A 24970-nucleotide genomic window follows, 5' to 3' on the forward strand; every position below is an offset into this window, starting at 1 on the left:
GTTACATGCAACTGAACAAAATGAATCACTGAACTCTACCTCTGAAAGTACTAATACACTATATGTTAATTAATTGGTTTTAAACAAAATAAAATTAAAATTAAAATATAAACAATAATCCTATGGGAAAAAAAATGCCTCTGGTGCCATATTATCATTATTGGTTATTTTTAAATATATATAAATCCTAGAGGAGAACACAGCATAAAATAAAATATATATATTTTATATATAAATAAAAAATATATTGGTTATTATCATTAACCAAAAGGGTAACCCTATCCCAGCATAGTCTGGTTAATACAATAGAGGTCTTAGAAGAAGATGGGTGCTGAAAGGACCACCTAGAGCTCAAGAACCAAGGTCTGAGTATCACAGAACTGGAAAAACAGTGGTCTGTGTTCTCTCAACAGGAAAAATAGAAAAGATGCTTTTGCTAAAATTTGCCTTGAGAGTTGTTAAAACACAAACGAAGATCAGACTTGAAAATTCCCTGAGCAGACAAAACTAGTCAGTCATATAAGCAGACCTTAATTTTTTTTTTTTTAAGACAAGCAAGGTTAACTTAACCTGGATCACTTCTTGGTTATGCCTCTGGAAATCATAAGCAAAACTTAAACTCTTACCCAAAATTGATATAAGGTAGCCACTAATCAAATCCCTTTAAGAAAATTCTAATATTGTAACAAATCACTGTAAAGAATAAACATTCCCTGCCTTCACACTATATAAGCTGTTTTATAACAATATGCCTCTGAGCCTCATTCCATGTTCTGATCTGAGTGCTCCCAGTTTGCAAATTGTCTTTTTAGTACGTGCACAATAAACTTTTACTAATTGCTACTTCAGTGATTTGTTGCTTTTATTGTTTTTTTTTTTAAATGAACTTTTTTGACAGTTAATGGTGTCAGAAGTGGGATCTTTAGCCAACGATCCCCTGTCCTGAGGCTGGTGAGCAAACCCCATGGCAATACCCACAGAGCACTGCGCACTTACTGATTTCTCTCAGACTACAGAGTTCTTGGTTAAGTCTCTCTAGGATTTGAGCTCCACTCTGAGTTCTGAGCTCTCCCAACTTTTTCGTGCACATTTGCTTTCTGTCTTTCTTGAAACTTCTTGGTAAGCTACCCTCCTGTCTGTAAGACGAAAAGCGCATGATTCCTTGGGTTTTAGGCAATGATAAAATTACCAGACTCCTATAGATTATTTGTTTCAGATAGCCTAAAGGCAGAGATGGGTTCCAACTAGTCTAAATCCTCTTTTTCTCTTTTTCTCCTCCCTTAAAAAACTCCTACCTCTTATATGTATTCCCACTATAACAGAGTCTTGAGCCTTTCTGAAAAAACTGGGACTTTACAAAGGATAATTTCGAATTGTAATGGCCATTTTGGGGAGCCTACCATTAAAAAAAAAAGATCATCCATCTTAGGGGTACCCATTAAAAAAGAGGATCCCAAATCTCCCAAAAACAATGGAATGCATTCTTTGATTGGTTTACAGAGGACTTGAGAAGGAAGAATGACTCAAAATAGCCTCTCGAAAAGATTCATTACAATAAGATAGTGAAAAACTTATGACTAAAGCCCTGAGTCTAAAGACCTGAATGACCCTGAAAATAACCCCTCTGTGCCTATCCTGATTCTAACAATCTATTTGATCTTTTACCCTTTCCCTCGAACCTCCTAGGCTCCTAATGCCCTTGAGAGTAAGATCTTACCATGAACCAGGGGTCCCATTCACAGCAGAATTTAAACCCTGGTTTGAAGCTGAGCTCTAAACCATTATAAACAATTTTCCAGACCCAAAGAAGAATCAAACTAAATTTACAGAAGAATTTAAGATACTTCTTGGGGGTCATGACCTGGGCTCCTGGATTTGTACCAATTTGTTCACACGGTGCCGAGTCCAGGAGACACCTAAAGGTGGTTCCATGCAGCAGACTGGAAAGACCCTTCTGAAGACTTTGAGGACCATTAAAAAAAAAAAAAAAAAAAAAGATGACTTTGAAGACCCTACCAAGTATGCCTGAAAAGATGGAATAAAAAGAGAGAGAAAAGTAGGTCAATTGCTCCTTGAAGCTGTACCCAGGGTTTTACTGTGAGAATGGATTGAGCCTTAATACACTCCTGTAAATAGAAAATAAATCAGTTGCAGACTTCTGAATTCACTTAGAAGAAATATTTAGACAGCATCCTGGTCTTAGGGACTCTGAAGCTAACATCACCTTGTCTGCTCTTTTTGTTAATGGGCTTCGCCCTGAGCTTAATGATTTATTAAAGAAACATAAATTAGAATGGAAGATTTCTCTCCTTCCTGAGCTCCAACATTCTGCTGAGCATTTTGAAAGAATTTTAAAACAGAAAAAGGGTTATCAAGCAAATAAACTCATGGCCCTACAATTACAACTATAGAACTAACTTTAGAATAAGTTTTGCCCCTGTTAACAAGCATACTTGTCAATACTGTAAACAGAAAGTACATTGATAAAGGGACTGTCCCCTCAAACAACCTAATTATCCAAGAAAAGAGAACAATCAACCTTCAAATCCTCAAGATAATAATCTTGAGTAAGCTACTCCCAGTAATTCCTATGAATCATCAGGGTGAAATGAAATCTGAAATAAATGGAGAAAACTGTACTGTGCCAGGAGACTCCTTCCACTTCAAACTCCACCATGATACATCAGGAACTTCCTGAAAGTAATAAAAATGTTTCAGCGGTGGCACTGTCCAATCAAGTTCAAAGGGTTCTTTTCTCAGAGCCCACAACTTTACCCTTGGCCCCTTCTCTGAACATCATCCCTTTTTCTTATGTGACAGTGCCCCTCTAAGTCTCCTGGGAAGAGATCTACTTTCTAAATTAGGAGACCAAATATATTTTGTCTCAGGAAAAATAACCTTAGAATTTCCAGACTCACCAGACCCCAAAACATTATGTGTTCTATAAGCTCAAATTAATTGTCCTGAAGAAGCTAACAAACTCCATGATGAAGCAAGTATTGTAGACCTCTCTGAACCCCTGAACACCCTATGGGCCTCTTCTTCCACAGATCCAGGAAAAATTAAGAGTGCTTTCCCTATTAAAATTCAGGTTGATCCTTTGAAAATTCTTCCAAAATTGCCCCCAATATCCTTTAAAACCCTAAGCCTTACAAGGGCTCATCCTCATAACAGATGATTTAATAAATCAAGGACTAATAAAAAGTAAAAATTAAAAAAAAATAAATAAATCAAAGACTAATTATTCCCTTGCACCAGTTCTTTCCAACACTATCCTACCCATAAAAAAGCCCCAGGGCCAAGGATGGAGATCTGTACAAGATCTTAGTGTTATAAATAAAACTGTTATTCCAAGGCTTCCTGTAGTACCCAACCAAACACTCTATTGTCAACATTTCAACCGATTCTGAATGGTTTATAGTTGCAATCTATGTCCTGCCTTCTTCAGCATCCCAGTAGATAAGGAAAGTCAATATTTGTTTGGAAAAATCAACAATAGTAAGACTGTTATGCATCAAGGAATCACTGAGGCCCCTTCACATTTCTCATGAGTTCTAGGATTTAAGTACACTACAATTTCCAAGAAATTCTACCCTGATTCAGTATGTAGATGATTTACTTCTTTGCTCTTCATCCAGAGAGAACTGAAATTGACTCAAAATATCTACTGCAACAGCTAGCTTATAAGGGCCATACAGCCTCTTGAGATAAACTTCAGTTTTCACAAGAAAAGGTACATTACCTTGGTCATGATTTATTATAAAAAGGAATCTTTCTGTTTCCAGAAAGAGTAAGTACCATCCAAAATCACTCCAGACCTATGACTAAGAGACTACTCAGAGGCCTCCTTGGACTTGCAGGATAATTTTTCCTTATTCGGCTCTCCACTCTATGAACTAAAAGTAATACAGGAACAACTTCCTTAGGAAACAAAATATGAGGAAGCCCTTACAAGCCTGTATTGGCTTCCCTAACTATACCAAACCTTTTACATTGTTCACGAATGCTGACACTGGGAGTCCTTACACAAGAACATGGAAGAAAAAACAGACCAGTAGCTCAGAGTTTACAACTGGACCCAGTAGCCAGGGCATATCCAAATCGTTCACAGGCAGTTGCTGCAGCTGCTAAAATTATAGAATCCTCTTCAGAACTTGATCAAAGAAATATTTTAAATCTGCAAGTTCCTCACGATATACAAAATTTAACTGAGCAAACTCAGCATTTCTTAGCTAGTAGACTAACATGTTATAAGATTCTATTCCTGTGTCCCTCTCATTTGTGCCTTCTTCACTGCAACTCCTTAAATCCTGCTACCCTTCTACCCTTACCTAATAAAGAAGAAACTAATAATTGCATTGAACTGGTTTCTCAAAATCTGAGTCCTAGATCAAATTTATAAGAAACTCCATTAGCCAATCCAGATTTAGTACTCTATGTTGATGGCTCTTATGCCAAAAAATTCTGAAGAGAAGTATCAAGCTGGATATACTGCAACTACTCAATATGAATTACCAGAAAGAGGAGTCCTTCCTCAGTTTAACTCAGCCCAACCTGCAGAATTATTTGTCCTCATTTGAGCATGTAAGTTAGCAAAAAAAAAAACTGCAAATATTTACAATGACAGTAGGTATGCTTTTGGAGTGGTCCATGACTTTAGCATGCTTTGAAAACAGAGGAATTTATTTTTTATTAATTATTAACATATAATGTATTATTTGTTTCAGGGGTACAGGTCTGTGATTCATCAGTCTTTTTTTTTTTTTTAAGATTTTTATTTATTTATTTGACAGAGAGAGAGATAGAGCAGGAACACAAGCAGGGGGAGTGGGAGAGGGAGAAGCAGGCTTCCCGCCGAGCGGGGAGCCCAATGCGGGGCTCGATCCCAGGACCCTGGGATCATGACCTGAGCTGAAGGCAGTCGCTTAACCGACTGAGTCACCCAGGCGCCCCTGTGATTCATCAGTCTTACACAATTCACAGCGCTCACCATAGCACATACCTTCTCCAATGTCTATCACCCAGCCACCCCATCCCTCCCACCCCCCTCCACTCCAGCAACCCTCAGTTTGTTTCCTGAGATTAAGAGTCTCTTATGGTTTGTCTCCCTCTCTGGTTTTGTCTTGTTTCATTTTTCCCTCCTTCCCTATGATCCTCTGTTTGTTTCTCAAATTCCTCATATCATGAAAACAGAGGATTTTTAACATCAAATGATACACCTATAAAAAATGGACCTCACATTGCTGATTTCCTCTCTGCACTGTTACTGCCTTTACAAATTGCTATTATCAAAACTGAGGCTCAGACCCAACAATCACACTCTGAATATCATGGAAATGTTATGATTAACTTTCATGCTAAGGCTGTTAATTCAAAAAATTCCTCATGTAGCAAAACTCTGTAATTTAAATAAGCTTTCTAAGATAGATCCAAATCACATTACTTATGACAACTTGTGTAACAGACAGAAAATTGCGTCAGATAATAGAAAATAAAAATGGTACCATAAAGGATGAGAGTTTCATGAAAAAAAAAAAAAAGAGAGAACCCTGGAAGGCCCAAATGGCTGTTTGGTGCTTCCTGAATTTCTCAAACTACCACTCTTATGAGCACTGCACCTGACTACCCACCACAGAATTGACAAAATGACCCAAATTATAAAAAAATATCCGTGGTGTGATTGTTCTAAATTGGCACAACAGGTTTATAATCAGCGCTTAACCTGTTAATCATATAACCCAAGTAAAACTACTAAAGTAGCTTTGGGGGTTGCTCCCCCACCATCCAGACCATTAGAACATTTACAGTTGGACTTCACTGAATTGTCTCTTTCTATGGGTTATCAACATGTACCTGTTATATCTATTTTCTAGATGGATTGAAGTCATCCCCTGTCAGAAAGCTGATGCTGCTACTGGAGTAAAGAAGTCATTAGAAAATGTTTCCCCAGGAGCGCCTGGGTAGCTCAGTTGGTTAAGCTTCCAACTCTTGATTTCGGATCAGGTCATGATCTCAGGGTAGTGAGATGGAGCCCTGTGTTGGGTTTTGCCCTCAGCAAGGAGTCTGCCTGAGATTCTCTCCCTCTTCCTCTGCCCCTCCCCCCACTCATGCGTAGGCATGCTCTCTGTCTCTCTGTCTCAAATAAATAAGTAAGTCTTAAAAAAAAAAAGAAAAAGAAAAAGAAAAAGAGGGGTGCCTGGGTGGCTCAGCTGGCTAAGCCTCTGCCTTCAGCTCAGCTCATGACCTCAGCAGGGAGCCTGCTTCTCCCTCTCCCTCTGCCTGCTGCTCCCCCTGCTTGTGCTCTCTCTCTCAAATAAATAAAACCTAAAAAAAATATATTAATAAATAAATAAAATCTTAAAAAATATATATGTTAAAAATAAAGAAAAAGAAAATGTTTTCCCACTATGGGGAATTCTAAGCAAACTTTCAAGTGATCAAGGCACTCACTCCACTGAATAAATTATAAAACAGTTAAACAAGGTTATTCAGACATTGCGGCACTATCATTGTCCATACCATCCTCAGTCTTCAGGGAAAGCTGAACATACCAATGGTATTCTGAAATGCAAACTGGTAAAACTGACTGAAACCGCAGGATTACCATGGCCTAAAGTATTACGCTTAGCCGTTATGACTGTAAGGTCAATGCCTTTTGGGGAAACCAAATGGATACCTTATAAAATCATCACTGGATGACCCATGCTCTTGATGACAGGACCCCATGCACATTCTAATATGACCCAAAACTGTAAAGCACTAATACAATATTCAAAAGCTTATTTTCAATAGGTCAAGGAAGCTTTTAGAGACCCTCTACCCGATGAAGACTTTGTACCTCCACACTCTGGAACCCGGAGATGGGTGTTTTTGGAAGAGACATCAATGAAAAACAACAACTGAATCTCAATGGAAAGGCCCAACCAGGGCCCTTAACTTCTCAAATAGCAGTTAAATTACAGGGTATTGAACATGCGTCCACGACGCTCAATTAAATAGAGTTCCCACAACTCTTGAACTTGTCAGCCTACAGCTGACTAAAAATGAAGGATTTCCAGGAGAAAGTCTTCCCCTGAAGCAAACAACAGCATGGCATTAGAAAGCCTCTGCCCAAGATCACAGAACAAGATTCGGCAGAATTCTCATTTATTTCTAGGACTTAATATACAACAACTGTTGTGTATTACTACCTTGCAAATTCACTCAAAATGTTTAAACTTAAGTTTCTCTTTGTGTTGGAAATTTTCCCCACCCACACTAAACACCTACTAAAGTCCACCATCCAACAAATACTTTCTTTTAAGAATCAAAATGATCACTGATTATGCAGCCACTTAAATGCTCAGGAAGGGGGTGCCTGGGGGGCTAGTCAGTTAAACATCTGCCTTTGGCTCAGTCATGATCTCAGGGATCAAGCCCCGCTTTGGGCTCCCTGCTCAGGGAGAAGTCTGCTCTTTCTGCCCCTTGCCCCATTCTCGTGCTCTCTCTCACCTTCTAATAAATAAAATCTTTAAATAAATGAAAGAATGAATGAATAAATAAATGGTCGGGAAGACTCCCAATTAATATTAGAACCAGCTTCTATACACGCCTGAATTAGACTAATTCAGGAAATGGCTTTATGAAAAGGTCTGATATCCTTCACTTGGCCATTCAACTAATACTTATGGCCATTAATCTGACACTGGGAAGAAGACTTAGAAGCCAAAGCCTGGCTTCTTCATTGTAACCACTGTAAACTTCATTACTGGTAACCTGTTCCTATGCATAGAGAACCTTAATGGTACTGGATTTGGGACATGTTCCAGACTCACTCTGTAATCAAACCCTTTGGTTTGACTCAAATGAAGGGGACTAGAGTCCTAAGTATAATGACCAGATTTAAAATTAGAGAATGATGATACCTTTAATTATTTCCTTTTTTTTTTTTGATACCTTTAATTATTTCATCAAAGAAATTACTGAAGCTGTACACTGGTTCAATGAAAAAATCTGTAGGCAAATGGAATGCCTCCAAAACCCCATTATATAAAGTAACAGTTTCACCTACTGGATAAACCAATATTTAAGGCACCACTGGATAGGAAATCAATCCTTTATCAACAAAAACATGATACATGGACTGCTAAGCCAAATCCATAGGAATATTTTTTGTTCCTATCTAAATTTAAGCCACAGCTATTCAAGATGGGAATACACTGATGCCTGACAAAGAATAACCATGATGTCCACGTTGCCCCTGGTGGGTCACGGGAGCCACCCTAATTCTCTCTCTTAATAATACTGAGTAATTCACCCTCTGTGGTAATAACACAATATACAAAGGTTTCTCACCCAAATGGTCTGGATGGTGTGGTATAGCATATTTTATATCCCAAATGACTAACTATGACTCCTTGAAAGCTAGCCAGATTATAAACTTAGGATTATTGGTATATATAAAGTAACTCCTCATAAGTGAGCTTCCCATGTACTTTTGAATCCTATTATTCAAAAAAGCTCTGGTTTTCATGTTTGTCAGAATATTTTTTCCTCAATTGAGAGTTAATGAATTAGAAAAATCACTTTTTAGTATTTCTGCAACTATTTTTTAAAAAGCTTTAACAATACCCTAACTACTTTAAGCAGTACAATCTGAAATAAATGGTTTATCTCCAGTGGTTCTCCAAAACAGGATAGTCCTTGACGCCCTCACTGCTCAACAAAGAGGTGCATGTGCTAGAATTGGTAAGAAATATTGTTTCTATGTTGACAAATCAGGAATTGTTAACCAAAATGTAAAGGATCTTAAATACCCGATAAAAATTTTTCATCAAATAAGTGACACCTCTTCCACAGACCTGTTCCACTGTTAAACCCTGGCTCCTGGGAATTTTTCAATCCTTGGCTATTTTTCTCTGTATAGTCGTTACATTAAGCCTCCCTCGTGTGTTGCATGCTCTCCAAGTGCCTGTCAGCAGCCACTCGTACACCAAATAGTATCCATAAGGATCAGGCAACTGCATGAAATCAGCAGTAACTGTAAATGATGAAGATGGTGACTACATGGCCCTCCAGCCTGATTTAATGGAAACAGTGAATATGTGACTCTTCGGCCTGACTACATCAACACTGGTAACTGAGACTAACACTACTGGTTGGTCATGCTCTTAGCCTGCTGAGAGAATAACCAAAAGGGAGGGAATTACTAAAATCAAACACAAATGGAGACCAGACTTGAAAATTCCCTGAGCAGACAAAACCAGTTAGTCATATAAGCAAAGCTTAATTTAGCTTATTTTGCAAGACAAGCAAGGTTAATTTGACCTGGGTCATTTCTTGGTTATGCCTCTGTAAATCAAAAGCAAAACTTAAATAGTTCCCCAAAATTGATATGAGATAACCACTAACCAATTCCCTTTCATTTGAGAAAATTCTAATATTGTAACCAATCACTATAAAGAATACTCATTGCCTTCATACTATATAAGCGGCTTTATAATAATGTATTTCTGAACCTCAATTCCATGTTTTGGTTTGAGTGCTCCCAATTTGCAAACTGTCTTTTTGGTGTGTGCACAGTAAATTTTTACTAATTACTACTTCAATGAATTGCTGATTTTACTGTTTTTTTATGAACTTTTGACAGAGTTAAACTTTCTCTAAAACATAATATTTAAAATTTTTTTCTGAATCTGATACAAACCATGGGGTCTCAGAAAAACAATAAAATGCACATTATACATGGGCATCCAGCTAAACTGAATTTAGGTATAATAGTTTCTTACCAGATTTCCTTAAAACCCATTATTGAAAGTATTAGAGAGCTCTCAGTGTTAGTACTCTAAAGCTTCTCATTTCACTCATTATTCAACTAATATTCATTGAATGCCTACTACATTTAAGCCTTGCGGGAGCCTGAGTGGGAGGGTGCTATTTCAGATGCAGGAGAAAATTATGGTATATCAGAATGCAGGGGTTTAATGTGAGAGCAAGTGGTGGAAAAGGGGAGTCCAAACCCCTTATCTATTCAGCTGAAAAGTGTGACAATAAAAGAATGAAAGAAATAGGGTATTAGCCAGAGTTCTAGCAAGGCCAGGCAAAAGAGGTTTTCCCCAAAAAGTAGGGAATACTTTTTGAAAGAAGAGACAATCACACATACTAGGGAGAAGGGTAATACTTGTAGAAGTAAAAAATATCAGAAGTAAAATTAACCTTATATTCAGATTCAATTAATCTATTTAAGGCCTAATATGTTCTAGAAAATGCACTAAACAATTTCATACACATTATCTTCTTTAATCCTCACAACATCCTTGTGAGATAAACAAACTTCTGAAACAAAAGACAAAAAGAAATACAGAGATAGAAGGAAGATGAGGAAGGTCACAGCAAATGACTCCAGTGATTTTAGTAATGGAAACAGAAGAGAAAGCAGGAGGGCTTGACAAGAATAGAGAAGAAAACTAACATTTATTGCCTACCAGTGCCAGGCACTGTTACATCCTTTATACATAAATTCCATGTAATCCTCTTTAGTATTTATTATTCATTTAATTGAAGAATTTGAGATTGTGAGAGTTTCCCAAGATCTAACAGCTGGTAAGTGGTGTGGTAGTGATTCAAACCCAGGCCTATGAGACTACAAATGCTATTTCTTTCTACTATACCACACTGCTCCTTCAAAATCAGGAATGTGCAAGGGAATAAAAAGTCATGAGGCTGAAAAGGTCCAGTTAAATTAGCATGAATTTGGAGTAGATAATGCCAACTCCTTGCTCTCCCCTCTGTGGGGTCAACTACCCAAGTAAAAAGTATTTAGAATGGGAAGTTGCTAGAGTTGCAATAAATTAATATGTACTTTTAAGAACTATAATAGAGGGGTGCCTGGGTGGCTCAATCAGTTAAGCGTCTGCCTTTGGCTCAAGTCATGATCTCAGGATCCTGGGATGGAGCCTTGCCCTGCTTCTCCTCCCCACGCCCCTCAGGCACGTGCACACTCTCTCTCTCAAATAAATAAATAAATAAAATCTTTTTTAAAAACTAAAAACTAGGGGTGCCTGGGTGGCTCAGTCGTTTAAGCGTCTGCCTTTGGCTCAGGTCATGATCCCAGGGTCCTGGGATCAGGTCCCACATTGGGCTCCCAGCTCAGTGGGGAGTCTGTTTCTCCCTCTACCCTTCCCCCCTGCTCATGATCTCTCTTTCTCTCTCACTCAAATAAATAAATAAAATCTTTTTAAAAATAAATTAAAAATAAAAAATAAAATAAATAAGCTATAATAGGGCAGGTGAGTTCTACCTCCCTTCAAATTATTACTACTGTTCTTTATTTATTGAATATCTACAAAATATTAGGCACTGGGTAGTCATAGAACTTGCTACCTAACCACTTGAAGCTACAATTTAAATATCTGTAAATAGTTCAAATTTCACTATAGTCAAAATATTGTAGCAAATATTTGAAACTTGCTAAGAGAATAAATCTTAAAAGTTATCATCACAGGAAAAGAAATTTTTTACTTTGTATGGTGATAGTGGGTAATTAGACTTATTGTGCTGATCATTTTGCAGTGTGTGTGTATATATATTTATACACAATTTGTATATATTTATACACATTTGTATATATATATCAATATCAAATCATGTTGTACACTTGAAACTAATATAATGTTACATGTCAATTATACCTCCAATTTTAAAGTCCAAAATTCAACACTAACCTAAGGAAGTACTCTAATGTTGATCAAAATATCAGAAAATGACAACCTAAGAATAACTTAATTTTCTTTCATTTTGAAAACTGACTTTATTTACAAGGAATAACAGTAAGGCCCTAATACTAACAGACATAGAATTGTTGTCAAAAACTAGAATACAGACCCATTTATTTTTGTTCTTTTATGACAAACTGCAAAAGACTGAAATGATCAAAAAGATCACTAGGTATCTTCAATGGAAAACTAGGCATTGTGTAATGTGCTCCTTTCCTAGATAACTGATTCTATCAGATTTGCATCCTCCATGATCTTTGAGCTATTATATAACTGTAAGTTATAGATAACTGATAGCAATGCCAAGGATTCTTGTCCATACACATGCAAATAAATTCTGTCTAGTGGAGGGAGGAATGATTTCCCTCATGTCCCTGTAAAATAAAGCCAGTTTTGCATCAATTTGTAAATCCATTTCAGCATTCTTGATCCTATATATGTGTGGTACTTGAATTCTTCTTTGAACCACTTTTAGCATCTTACAGGTTCTCCAATTAATTAAGGAGTTAAATAACATCTTTTACACGTGTGCATTTTATATTTGTGTGAAAATCATGATTTGCCTAATTTTTAATCCTTTAATAATGAATTTCATACAATATGTAGTAGATACCGTGGAAAATGAACATTTTAATGCAAAAGCTCGAAGAATGGAAATATCCTTTTTACTCACATATATGTATATTTAAGGAAGGCCAGACAAAACATGCCTTGTCGCTTCTCAGTTCTGGTATTTTACGACTCTAAGAACCAGTCATTGTTATTGGTCATTCTTGAAAGACCCTATAACTGACAAAAAAATTATTTGAATGACATTCTCGACTTTTCCCCCTGATGCATAGTGTAAATACAGCACTGTCTAAAAAATAGAAGCTTCATCATTTCAGAAATACTTAGAATCTTTTGTCTGAACTACTTCTGTTAATTACAGTCACCAGTAAAATACATGGTACATTATCACACTGAACTAAAAAATCTACATCTGACAATGCTTTTTCTAATCCAAAAGATTTTTTGCCAGCCAACATCTGTACAATCATAAGAATACTAACTACATCTATTGTTTTCAAAATAATAGTTGTCTTCTATTGGTGTGTGTCGCATTAAAGGACAGAATGATCAAATAAAAACTAACTTGATTCAAATATACACATGCAGCTTAAAAAGACAAAACCAGAAATCAATACCCAAGCTAAACATTAAATCAACAACATGTTTTGGACTCATTAATACATTAGGAAAAGGTGTATTAACGCTCAGATCTTCTGGCTTTCTAAGACCCAAATTAAAAATATCTCTAATACTAGCAGTCTCTATGGAATTACGGATTTCACAAAGCAGCTTTTTTCCTCACGTAGGATCAAACTAATCCCCTGACACTCTGAGGAAAGAAAGAGTAAAATCAACTTGTACCAAAAATCTTTATACTCAGCATTCATTCAGATCCTTCCAAACTACTCTCTTGGCTTATAACATGCCAGAAAAATATTGCTCTAGCAAGTAATTATTTGTCCAAAAACGAACAGGGCAATTTAGGTTGGAAATAATTTGCTGTCCATGTCATTCATAAATCCATGCTACTATATTATAATTCTCAAAATGAATGCATAATGCATGCAGCGTATCATGCATTAAATATTTTAAAAGGTAAGTTTTCATCTAGTTGAAATTAGTTAAGTAATATTAGTGGACTTAAAAGCATGAAAAATTAACTCTTTCTTCTCCTCACCTCTACTCCCTCCAAACCAACAGATACCTGTGATTTGGTAATATGTGCCAACTAGGAAGAAAAGGGGAATGCAGACAAACAAAACAAGTGAGAGAGTTATAGAAGGCTAATCCCAAAAGGAGATGTTCCCTCTTCCAAGTTGCAACTGAAGTTAAAGGACTATAATGGGAAGTCTTTACATTTTCAGGAGTTCAAGATAGGTATGTATTGTCCTCCTTCTTGGGAATGTAATTCATTCCAAAATTTCTTTCCTGACTCTTCTGAAGGTTCTTATACCACCACCGACTGGCATGTGTTTAGAGGAGTCTATTAAAGCTTTGTAAAAGTATCTTTCAAGTTCCAAGTAAAAAAATAACTGAATCATTTAAAATAAAAGCTTTTCCTCTCTACCCTCAATTCAACAACGTATATAAATCTGGAAACCAAGAAAGATAAAACAGGTAAATGACTAAATACAGGCATTTGTTCTCCAGAAGTGGAAAGAGTATGGCAGGCAGCTAATTCCATAACAACTTCCTATTCACTAAGCTATCTTCTTCTTTCAGATCATCAGAGAATTTGGGTGAATCTCTCATGATGTACAAATCCAGAGAGAAAGGTGAAGAAAGAAGCAAAAGGGGAAGAAAAAGAAAACATAATGGAAAGAACACAAAAATGCAATATTCACATTGGCTGTCTGACCATAAATAAATACAGCAAAACATATTCACTGCCACCCTCCTTTCATCTAGTGAGAAAAGGGGGAAAAAATAACACAATAGCCTCTATAAACACATACCATAAAATACCCCAACTTTTTTGAATATTTTACCTCCAGAGCCAGATCGCTATATAAGGTGAGCAAAATCTTTTCAGATGGGGTCAGGCAGTAGAGCAGTTCTGGAGACCATTCTTTAATGCTATTCGAAGTTTCTTATAACCTGCTTTCCAACTAGCTCTGAAGTCCTCAAATTTAAAATCATTTCTATCACCTACCCACTTTTCAAATTTTCCTTAGAAGTATCCCTGCCAGCATTAAGAAAGCTAGTTGAACTAATTGAAACGAAACTGGAAATGACAAACAGGCACACCTACTCTTTAACCCTTACAAAAATGTTACCCAGAGATTCAAACAAATCTATAAAGGGTAGAATTTTCTACAGTTTGATAGTTTTTCTTTTCTTTGTTTCTTTTGTTTTCTCTTTTGGGATGGAAGCACCATTATGCCTACTCTCATACAACAGGAAAAAGAATGCCAAGTCCAAAGCTTCCAGGACCTATCTCTAGAAGAAAAGAGTTTGTTTCTTTCTCTAAAGAAAAGAGGTGTTTGTTGCTGTGAAGTCCCTTCCACACCTCCATTCTTTTTTTTTAAAAAGATTTTATTTATTCATTTGTCAGAGAGAGAGAGCACAAGCAGGGGGGCGGCAGGCAGGGGGAGAAGCAGGCTCTCCGCTGAGCAGGGAGCCGGATGCGGGACTCGATCCCAGGACCCTGGGATCATGACCTGAGCCAAAGGCAGACGCTTAACCGACTGAGCCACCCAGGCAACCCGCACACGTCCATTCTTGAACATTAAATGAAGGGAGGGATCTCCTACCTCTACCGCAGTGAATGGGGAAAAGAAAGGCTGCTCTAACAAAGTATAACCTTCTATATTCTAGCTTCCAAAATTTTTTGATAGGTGTATGTGTGGAACATTTTGTGTTTTAAAACATGTTCATACATTCTTCAATCCTACTCCCAAACATAGACTCTAATTCTCCTCCCCATGAAGAGAATGAAGCAGAAGTGACACTGAGTAACCTCAGAAGTTAGGTCATAAAAGGTGATAAAACTTCTGCCTGGCACTCCCTGAGGACAGGCAACTTTGGACTCCGGAATCACATCTAAGCTATCCAGCTCCCCTAAAGCCCTCATGCTGGACAGAGTACAGGATGAGACGTCACAGGGTTACAGAGATGTCCAAGAAGTGCCAGCTGGTTAAGTCTTCCTAGCCCAGTCACCTGATATGTGAATGAGGAATCCTTGAAGATGACTTCAGGCCCAAGTACCATCTGCCTCCCACTGTGTAAGAGAGGAAGCCTTTTAAATGATTCCAGCCCCAGCTATCATCTGTTTGCATCCTCATGAAAAACCCCAAGAGGAAACTGCCTAGCCAAGTTCAAACATCAGAATCATCATAAAAGATTTAAAAAAAAAAAAAAGGGACTGTTGTTTTATGCCACTAGGTTTGCAATGGTATATTACACAGCAGTAGAAAACCAAAGCAGATTTTGGTTATAGGGTTGCTTCCAAAAATATAAATGTTTGGCTTCAGGATTAGATGGCAAGAGAAAGTCAGAAGTGGCTGAAAGTGTTAGTGAGAGCCTGAAAGGGTCTTAACTGTCACTGTTAGGAAAAGCCTCAAGGAAGCTGTCAATAAAGACTTAAAACAGGGGTCAGCAAACTACAACCTACCAGCAAAATTCAACCTGCTACGTGCTTTGGTAAATAGTTTTACTGAAACACAGCCACACCCGTTCATTTACATATTGTCTGCAGGCTCCTTCTCACTACAACAGCATAGTTAAGTAGGTGTGCCAGTGACCACATGGTCCACAAAGCCTAAAATATGTACTGTCTGGCCCTTGACAGAATAAAGTTGCTGATCCTTGGCTTAAAAGAAAGTAAGAAAAGTGTTACTGAACGCTGAAGGAAAGGAAAATCCTATTAGATAAGTGGAAAGTTTAGCAAAGCTGTCACCTGAAACAATGTTGAAAATAGAAAATATAACAAATGAACTGATGAATATGGGTAAGGAAATTTCCAGGCAGAATATCAAAAGTGTCATTTTTTTTCAGCTAACTATCATAAAGTACAGGTTGAGAGAGATGAGAAAAAGAAGGAATTATATAATTTTAAAAAAATATAGAGGAAATATAAAGGAGTCAGGACTTGCTAGGTCCAAAAATAAAACTGTTTCTTACTCCCATATAGCAAACATTTCTCAGATTAAGAAATGCCCCGTCTACCTTCAGCTCAGGTCATGATCCCAGGGTCCTGGGATCCAGCCCCACGTCGGGTTCTCTGCTCAGCAGGAAACCTGCTTCTCCCTCTCCCATTCCCCCTGCTCGTGTTCCCTCTCTCGCTGTCAAATAAATAAATAAAATCTTAAAAAAAAAAGAAAGAATCAAAGAAAACATTAAAAAAAAAAATTAAGAAATGCCCAGAGGTGCCTGGGTGGCTCAGTTGCTTAAGCGTCTGCCTTCGGCTCAGGTCATGATCCCGGGATCCTGGGATCGAGCCCCACATCGTCAAGCTCCTTCCCCCTCTGCCTGCTGCTCTCCCTGCTTGTGTTCTCTTGCTCTCTCTGACAAATAAATAAATAAAATCTTTTTTAAAAAATTAAGAAATACCCTCTGGAGAAAGATCAAATCCAAGGCAGTGTCAGGGACTCATGGCCTAAAGATTAAACATTTGTTTAGACCAAGGATTGGCAAACTTTTTCTATAAAGGGAAAGTTAAGTATTGTGGACTTTGAGGGCCATATACAGTCTCTGTTGAACATTCTTTTTTTTACAACCCTTTAAAAATGTAAAAACAAATCTTAGCTCACTGGCAATAGTTGACCGACCCTAGTGTAGACTCCAAAGAGATTTAATTTGGTGCGCCTGGGTGGCTCAGTCATTAAGCATCTGCCTTCAGATCCCAGAGTTCTGGGATCCAGCCCCACATCGGGCTCCCTGCTCTGGGGGAAGCCTGCTTCTCCCTCTCTCACCCCCCTTGCTTGTGTTCCTTCTCTCGTTGTGTCTCTCTCTGTCAAATAAGTAAGTAAAATCTTTTTTAAAAAAGAGAGATTTAATTTAAGATGGTGCCTCATAATTCCTTTCAAACAAAAAGCCTTGGGCGCCTGGGTGGCTCAGATGGTTCAGCGTCTGCCTTCGGCTCAAGTCGTGATCCCGGAGTCCTGGGATCGAGTCCCGCATCGGGCTCCCTGCTCAGCGGGGGGCCTGCTTCTCCCTCTGCCTCTCTCTCTGTCTCTTATGAATAAATAAATAAAATCTTTTTTAAAAAAAAAAGCCTTCTAAGAATCTTAAAGGTATTGTCCCACAAAAACCTTAAATGGAGCTGAGAGGGTTCAGAACACGCTTCCCCAAAATAAGGTACATTGACATATTGAGTATTTTAAGCTGAAGGAGCTTGAGAAAATGGCAGAAGCAGGAAGGTCACTCTGACCTTTCCCCTGCTCTTCTCCTCTGAAACAGATCATAAAACTCTCATATGAGAGGTGCCCTCCCTGTACCTGGAAGAAGGGAGCAATCTTACCTCCAAAGGCAAAGGGACATAGAGAAGAATCCTAACAAACAGGCCTTGCTAAATTTCCCCCAGTTTACTATACTTTACTCATACTCTTTGTCTGACCACATTTCTCAACAAGTGCCTACTCTTCATCAAACCTAGCATAAAAATACTCAGGTTTAAACATTTCTTCAAGTCAAAAACAGAACTACCCTACAATCTAGCAATTGCCCCACTAAGTATTTACCCAAAGAATACAAAAATATCGTGGATGGAACTAGAGGGTATTATGCTAAGTGAAATAAGTCAATCAGAAAAAGACAATTATCATATGATCTCACTCATATGTGGAATTTAAAAAACTAAACAGAGGATCATAGGGGAAGACAGGGAAAAATAAAACAAGACAAAATCAGAGAGGGAGACAAACCATAAGAGACTCTTAATCATAGGAAACAAACTGAGGGTTGCTGGAAGGGAGGGGGACAGAAGGATGGGGTAACTGGGTGATGGACATTAAGGATGGCATGTGTTGTAATGAGCACTGGGTATTATATAAGACTGATGAATCCCTGAACTCTACCTCTGAAACTAATAATACATTATATGTTAATTAATTGAATTTAAGTAAAAAAATAAAGCCCTAGGAAGCAAGCAAAAAAATAAAAACATAAATAAAATTTCAGAGAAAAAAAAGAATACAAAAATACTAATTCAAAGGGATATATGCACCACAATGTTTATAGCAGCATTATCTACAATAGCTGAACTATGGAAACAGCCCAAGTGTCTATCGATAGATGAATGGATAAAGAAGTTGTAGTACACACACACACACACACACACACACACACACACACACATATACATAAAATGGAATATTTCTCAGCCATAAAAAGGAATGAAATCTTGCCATTTGCAATGATGTGGATGGAGTTAGAGAGCATTAAGCTAAGTGAAATAAGTCACTCAGAGAAAGACAAATACCATATGACTTCACTCAGTGGAATTTAAGAAACAAGGGGCGCCTGGGTGGCTCAGTTGGTTAAGCGGCTGCCTTTGGCTCGGGTCATGATCCCAGGGTCCTGGGAACGAGCCCCGCATCGGGCTCCCTGCTCAGTGGAGAGTCTGCTTCTCCCTCTCCCTCTGCCTGCCTCTCTGCCTACTTGTGCTCTTTCTGTCAAATGGATGAATAAAATCTTTAAAAAAAAAGAAAGAAACAAAACAAATGAGCATAGGAGAAAAAAACAGAGGCAAACCAAGAAACAGATCCTAAGTACAGAAAACAAACTGATGGTTACCAGAGGGGAGGTGGGTGGGGAGATGGGGGAAATAGGTGATGGAGATGAAGGAATGCACTTGTGATGAGCACTGGGTGATGTGTGTAAGTGCTGAATCACTATATTGTACACCTGAAACTAATATTACACTGTATGTTAACTAACTGGAATTTTTTAAACTGGAATTTAAATAAAAACTTAAAAAAAGAAACATTTCTTCAGGTCTTCATTTACTAATAAAGGCTCCTGTGTCACATAAAACTTACATTAAATAAATGTGTATCCTTTTAATCTTTGTCAATTTAATTTTCAAACACAGCCAGGGATCTTAAGAGGTCAAGAAAAACTTTTTCATCTTCTACAGAGCCTAAGGTAGACAAAGGCTTATATCACTGTGTAAGTGTGGCTTTTGTCTAACAGAGTAAACCCCTCAAAAAGATTCAGAGAATTCTATGTTGAGAAACATTGTCATCCTGGACTAAACAAGACAGTACAAAATGAAAAGAGGTTTTTGGGACAAACACCCCCTTCATGCTCAAACCCTATGGTTTAGGAAATTACTCAGCTGCAAACAAAGGATACATTTTATGGAAAAGGAAAGCTAATCCAGAGGGCAAAACCAAGAGCTATGAAGGATTGTTCCCAGGCAATATAGCCGAGCCCTAATCACAGAAGTGATGATATGGGCCTGGCTGGATTTCAGATTTGCTGTGGACCAACAACTATTCTGTTCCTTACATTTTTCTTTATTTTTTAACAGAAGTGTCCATAGTGGTTATCTTATGCCTGTCCACTGTTGCATACTGGGTGGGCTAGGGAGAGGTAACATATCTCTTTAGCTTACAGGTCTTCAAAGTGAAAGTAATGGTACCCAGGGAGCTATACGCAAGAAACAATATCCAAATAGCCTAACCTGCACCTGGATCTGATTTAGATGACAAGATCCTAGACCTCAAGCCTGAGCATGATGATGTATCAGATAAGACCCCTCTGTGCTTGCTTTGGCAGCACATATACTAAAATTGGAACAATACAGAGAAGATTAGCATGTCCCCGCACAAGGATGACACACAAATTCTCAAATTCGTGAAGTGTTCCATATTAAAAAAAAAACAAACAAACAAAGACCCCTCTGAAAAGGGGTAAGTGTGTTTTGCACTTGGGAGGAACGTAAATAATCTGCGGCAGGAAGAACAACCAAAGTGGCTTTGAAATATGTCTGCATATTCTTGACACTCTTCCCAGAAAGAGGTGGAGTCTAATTCCCTTCCCTTTGAATATGCGTTGGCCTTACTGACTCACTTCTAATGAATAAAATGCAATAGAAATGACACTGATTCTGAATTTAGGTCATAAAAGACAATACACCTCCCTTCTGGCTCTCTTATTCAGAACAAGTGCTTTTGGAGCCCTAAGCCTCCATGTAAGAACTCTGGCTACTATGAAGCCCCTATGCGGGGACTACACAGAAACAGAGATAGTGATGTTCAAGGAGTTATTCCAGATCCTAGTTATTTGGACTTCCCTGCTCAAGTGCCAGACCTGTGAGTCTAGAAGGAGAGAACACAAGACCCATCAGACTACAAGTGCATGAAAGAACTTGTGCAAGAATCACTTAGATAAGCCTAGTCAACACCCAGAACCTTGAGAGTTCTGTGCCAAGTTTGAAGTGGTTTTGTTCCTTGGCAATAGATAACCGCAACAGCATGCCTGGAGACCCCAGCCTGAAATGCTGGAAGGTCAAACTTAGCCTGCCTTGCTATATATACCATATATACTAACCAAATGACATCAAACAACATTTCCGCTCATCCAGCTCCTCCTCCTCCTCTCCAGCACCCACTGAAATATTTGATTTGATCATGGTAAAAGATATTTTATGACTGATTTAAGACATACACAATTAAAATGTGACAATATGTTTCAAATTGTATGCACTCTAGCTTTAAGTGTTATTTGAAATCACCTATATTTATACACACAGTCCATGTTTCTTACTAGCATATTATTTCAGTTATTTTACAAATATTTTTGAAATGATTAAGTAATTTGAGACTGGTAGTCATACTACCTCCTCTACAACATAACACTAATTTGTAGTGTCTTAAAATGTGGTTCCTGCAACAGAACTAGAATAATCATCACTAATATATAATAACCGCTATTTCTAAGGTCTTTTCATTTTTTTTAAAGAGGCATTTTTTTAAGAGTTTGTTTGTTTGTTTATGGAGCACAAGCATGGGGAGGGGCAGAGGAAGAAGAAGGAATCTCAAGCAGACTCTGTGCTGAGCACGAAGCCCAATCTCATGACCCTGAGATCATGACCTTGAGATCATGACCTGATCCAAGATTTAGAGTCAGACACTCAACCAACTGAGCCACCCAGGCACCCCAGGTCTTTTCATTTTTAAATGCTATGATCTAAATTCAAAGAAAATAAATCATCTGCATTTGAAGATACCCAATTCAATGTGCTTTAGATCACCGGCAGAGAATTTAATGTTCACAGATTATAAACATGGTTAAGCTCACCTTCCACAGAGAAACTAAAACACCTGAGCCAAGAACTAATTGGTCCCAGCAGAATGGAAGAAGATACTCTGGAACAGGAAGAGCAAGGAGGCCTGAGGTGAAGATAACTTACTCTGAAAATTCTCCATTGTAAAAGCATTCCCAACTAGACATTTTAAGGAAAAAAGCCTTAATCGTCTATGCCACCAAATAACTAAAACATCCTAAATTATTTAGCCGCAGTTTAATTAACCTTTTTCATCTTCCCTAGACTGTTAAATGTTTGATTTTTTTAGCAAGCAAGCACTGAGAAGAAAAAATCAAATATAATCGCAATCAGTTTGAGAAGAAATTTTAAAGAATAAAATATGTGTTCTGCTTTAGATGTGATTCTTTGACCATTGAGTATTACATATACCCAAAGCTTGGGTAACTAAAAGGAAAGAGAAGGTCAGTGTGCAAGTTTATTTAACCTACAATATGGCTGATTTTAAATATCAGCCTGGGTTCTGGGTCCTGATAGCACAGCCATTAAAAAGAAAAAAGGTTCTTTCTTACTCAGAGGGCAAAAGTTTACACTCTATACAAATTTTGAAATAAATAAAGGTCCCTTCCCACAGAGAATCCATAACTACTTCATTCTTCCTTCCTCATGCAAAAGTCCCAGTCCTTCAATAAAACGGACTTTGGGTGTCAGAAAAACACTAAACTTATTGAACTTAGTCACACTGAAGAATCATATACGAGAGCCCCTAACCTTCCTATGAGATTAAAGACTGTAAATAGTATAATGCAACATAGTGGAAAACGTTCTGGATTCTCCCCCAAAAAAATTCCTTTGAAGTTCTACCTCAAAAAAAATATGCCCTTCTACTTACCACCCTATCTTCCAGTACTTAGTACAGGGATAAACACAAAACTGTGCATAAATGAATCAATATTTTGCCTTTATCGCCCATATAAGAAACTTGCATTCTAGTTCCATTCTACCAGTAACAATCTACACAACCCTGGGGAAAGTACTTGCTCTCTCAAGCTTTAGATTTCAATACACAACATAAAATGAGGTGAGATGGAGACTGGGGAGGAGGATTAGACATTAAGTCTCATGAGGGCAACAACTCTGTCTTATTCAATACCTCTGTAACCCAGGCTAATAAAGTGGCTATGGTGCATTCAAATATATATTGAATGAAGTTTCTTCCAGCCCTGATTCCATAATTCTTTATCATTTGCTTAAATTATATTTGTTTTCTAAGCATGCAGTATATAGTCCAACATTCCTTCTCTACACTCAGCTCAATTAATAGTAAAGGCCTTTTAAAACTAGAATACTGGGACATCTGGGTGGCTCAGTCGGTTAAGCGTCCGACTCTTGATTTCAGCTCAGGTCATGATCTCAGGGTTGTGAAGTCGAGCCCCGTGTCTGGCTCTGCACTGGGCGGGGAGCCTGCTTATGATTCTCTCTCTCTCCCTCTGCCCCTCCATCATGCTCTCTCAAAAAAATTAAAAAATAAAAATAAATAAAATAAAAAGGTACGATTTGGACAAAGACAGGATGCCAGAAGCAATACAGTTTTCCAGATTCTTCTGAGCTGGGTTTTGCAGTTTAATTTTACTGTGCTACTTAAATACACTATTAGAAGTACCTGGAATAGTGAGGTTAATCCACTGCAATCCAAAAATATATTCCAAACTCAAACACAATGTATTATTGTCTATTCTATATGTCCATCCTTTAGCATAAGTGATTGAGAACTGTATACATTTATTTAGGTTCATGCTTTTCAAAGCATGCAACCAACAACTACCACCAACTCATTATTTAGAGTTCTTTCTGTAACACCATATAAAAGCTGATATTTAAAAGGATCTTGTGCCTTTGAAACACTATCATCTCCAATTTAGGTGTAGCCTTCAAAAAGTTGGCCTATCTCTGTTATCAGGTAGTAATGCCTGCAATAAATTCAAGAACTTCAGCTTGAATAAGTTATTACAGTTGACATATTCCCAAATTATCCTAATTATTAAAATCTAAAAACAACTTTTGAAATATTAACCCATATCCTCACTAGCAATTTATAGTTTGTACCCTGCCACTTAGAATTTACTTTATGTTCCTTCAGTCACCTACTATGTGCCAGATATTGTTCTAGCCCAAGGGTCAGCAAACAAAATTTTTCAATAAAGGGCCAGGCAGCAAATATTGTAAGCTTTACAGGCCATATGGTCTCTGTCACAATACTCAACTCTGCTGTTGGAGTGTGAAAGCAGCCACAGACAATATACTAATGTAGGAGCATGGCTGTGTTCTAATTCAAGTTTATTTACAAAAATAGGCAACTGGTCATTTTTGGCTTACCAGTCCCTATTCTACACCTATAGTGAGACAGCAGTGAAACAAATTTTTAAAATTAAAATTAAGCGCGCCTGGGTGGCTCAGTCAGCTGAACATCTGCCTTTGGCTCAGATCGTGATCCTGGGGTCCTGGCATGGAGCCCCGCTTCACTTCGGGCTCCCTGCTCAGTGGGGAGTCTGCTTCTCCCTCTCCCTCTGCCCCTCCCATGCTCATGATCTCTCTCTCTCTCTCTTGCTCTCTCTCAAATAAAATCTTCAAAAACAGGGCGCCTGGGTGGCTCAGTCGTTAAGTGGCTGCCTTCGGCTCAGATCACGGTCTCAGGGCCCTGGGATCAAGCCCCGCCTTGGGCTCCCTGCTCAGCGGGAAACCTGCTTCTCCCTCTCCCACTCCCCCTGCTTGTGTTCCCTCTCTCACTGTGTCTCTCTGTGTCAAATAAATAAATAAAATCTTAAAAAAAAAAAAACTTCAAAAAAATTTAAAGTTAAAATTAATTAATTAATTACACATGCATATGCACACAGCCTATTGCATGCTGATAAATGCTATGGAGAAAAATAAAGCAGGGTAAAGGAGATAAAGAGAGCCAGAGCCTCATTGATACGGTGACATTTAAGCCTTACACCTAAAGAAAGAGCAAAAGCCATGCTGCCAACATAGGAGAAGCATTTCAGGGAGAGATAACAGGAAGTATAAAGGTTTTAAAGAAGGAACAACCTGGATCTTAGAAAAAAGCAAAGATGTCCCTGTGACTGAAGGGACATGAGCAGAGGGAAGGGTCATAAGTAATTAGGCCAGAGAGGTAAACTGAGAACAGACTCTACAGTCTTTTAGGCCACTGTCAGAACTTTGTCTTTTACCTGAGATGGAAAGCCACTGGAAGATTTTGAACAAAGGAGTGACAATCTAATTTGACTTTTTAGAGGATCATTCTGGATGTCTGTTGAGAACAGAATGTATAGAGACAAGGGCAGAAGCAGGGGAATAAGTCAGAAGACTAAATGTAATAATAATCCAGGAAAGAGAGAATGGCAGTTTGAATCTTGGTGGTAGCAGCAGAAATGGTGATCAGATTCAGTATGTA

At 38.0% G+C, this 24970-nt stretch overlaps 1 protein-coding gene and 1 non-coding gene across 3 annotated transcripts in view; one reads left to right on the forward strand and one right to left on the reverse strand.

The window, feature by feature from the left end:
- Window positions 1–24970, reverse strand: part of SPATS2 (spermatogenesis associated serine rich 2) — a 139317-nt gene that overhangs the window by 88399 nt on the left and 25948 nt on the right. The gene's annotated exons all lie outside the window — the stretch shown is intronic.
- On the forward strand, window positions 20012–20116 carry LOC116642678. The gene has a single exon (XR_004301368.1). It is a non-coding gene; the product is annotated as a U6 spliceosomal RNA (small nuclear RNA).

The sequence above is a fragment of the Phoca vitulina genome, unplaced genomic scaffold, assembly GCF_004348235.1.
Source record: "Phoca vitulina isolate PV1807 unplaced genomic scaffold, GSC_HSeal_1.0 scaffold23, whole genome shotgun sequence".
Taxonomy (NCBI): domain Eukaryota; kingdom Metazoa; phylum Chordata; class Mammalia; order Carnivora; family Phocidae; genus Phoca; species Phoca vitulina.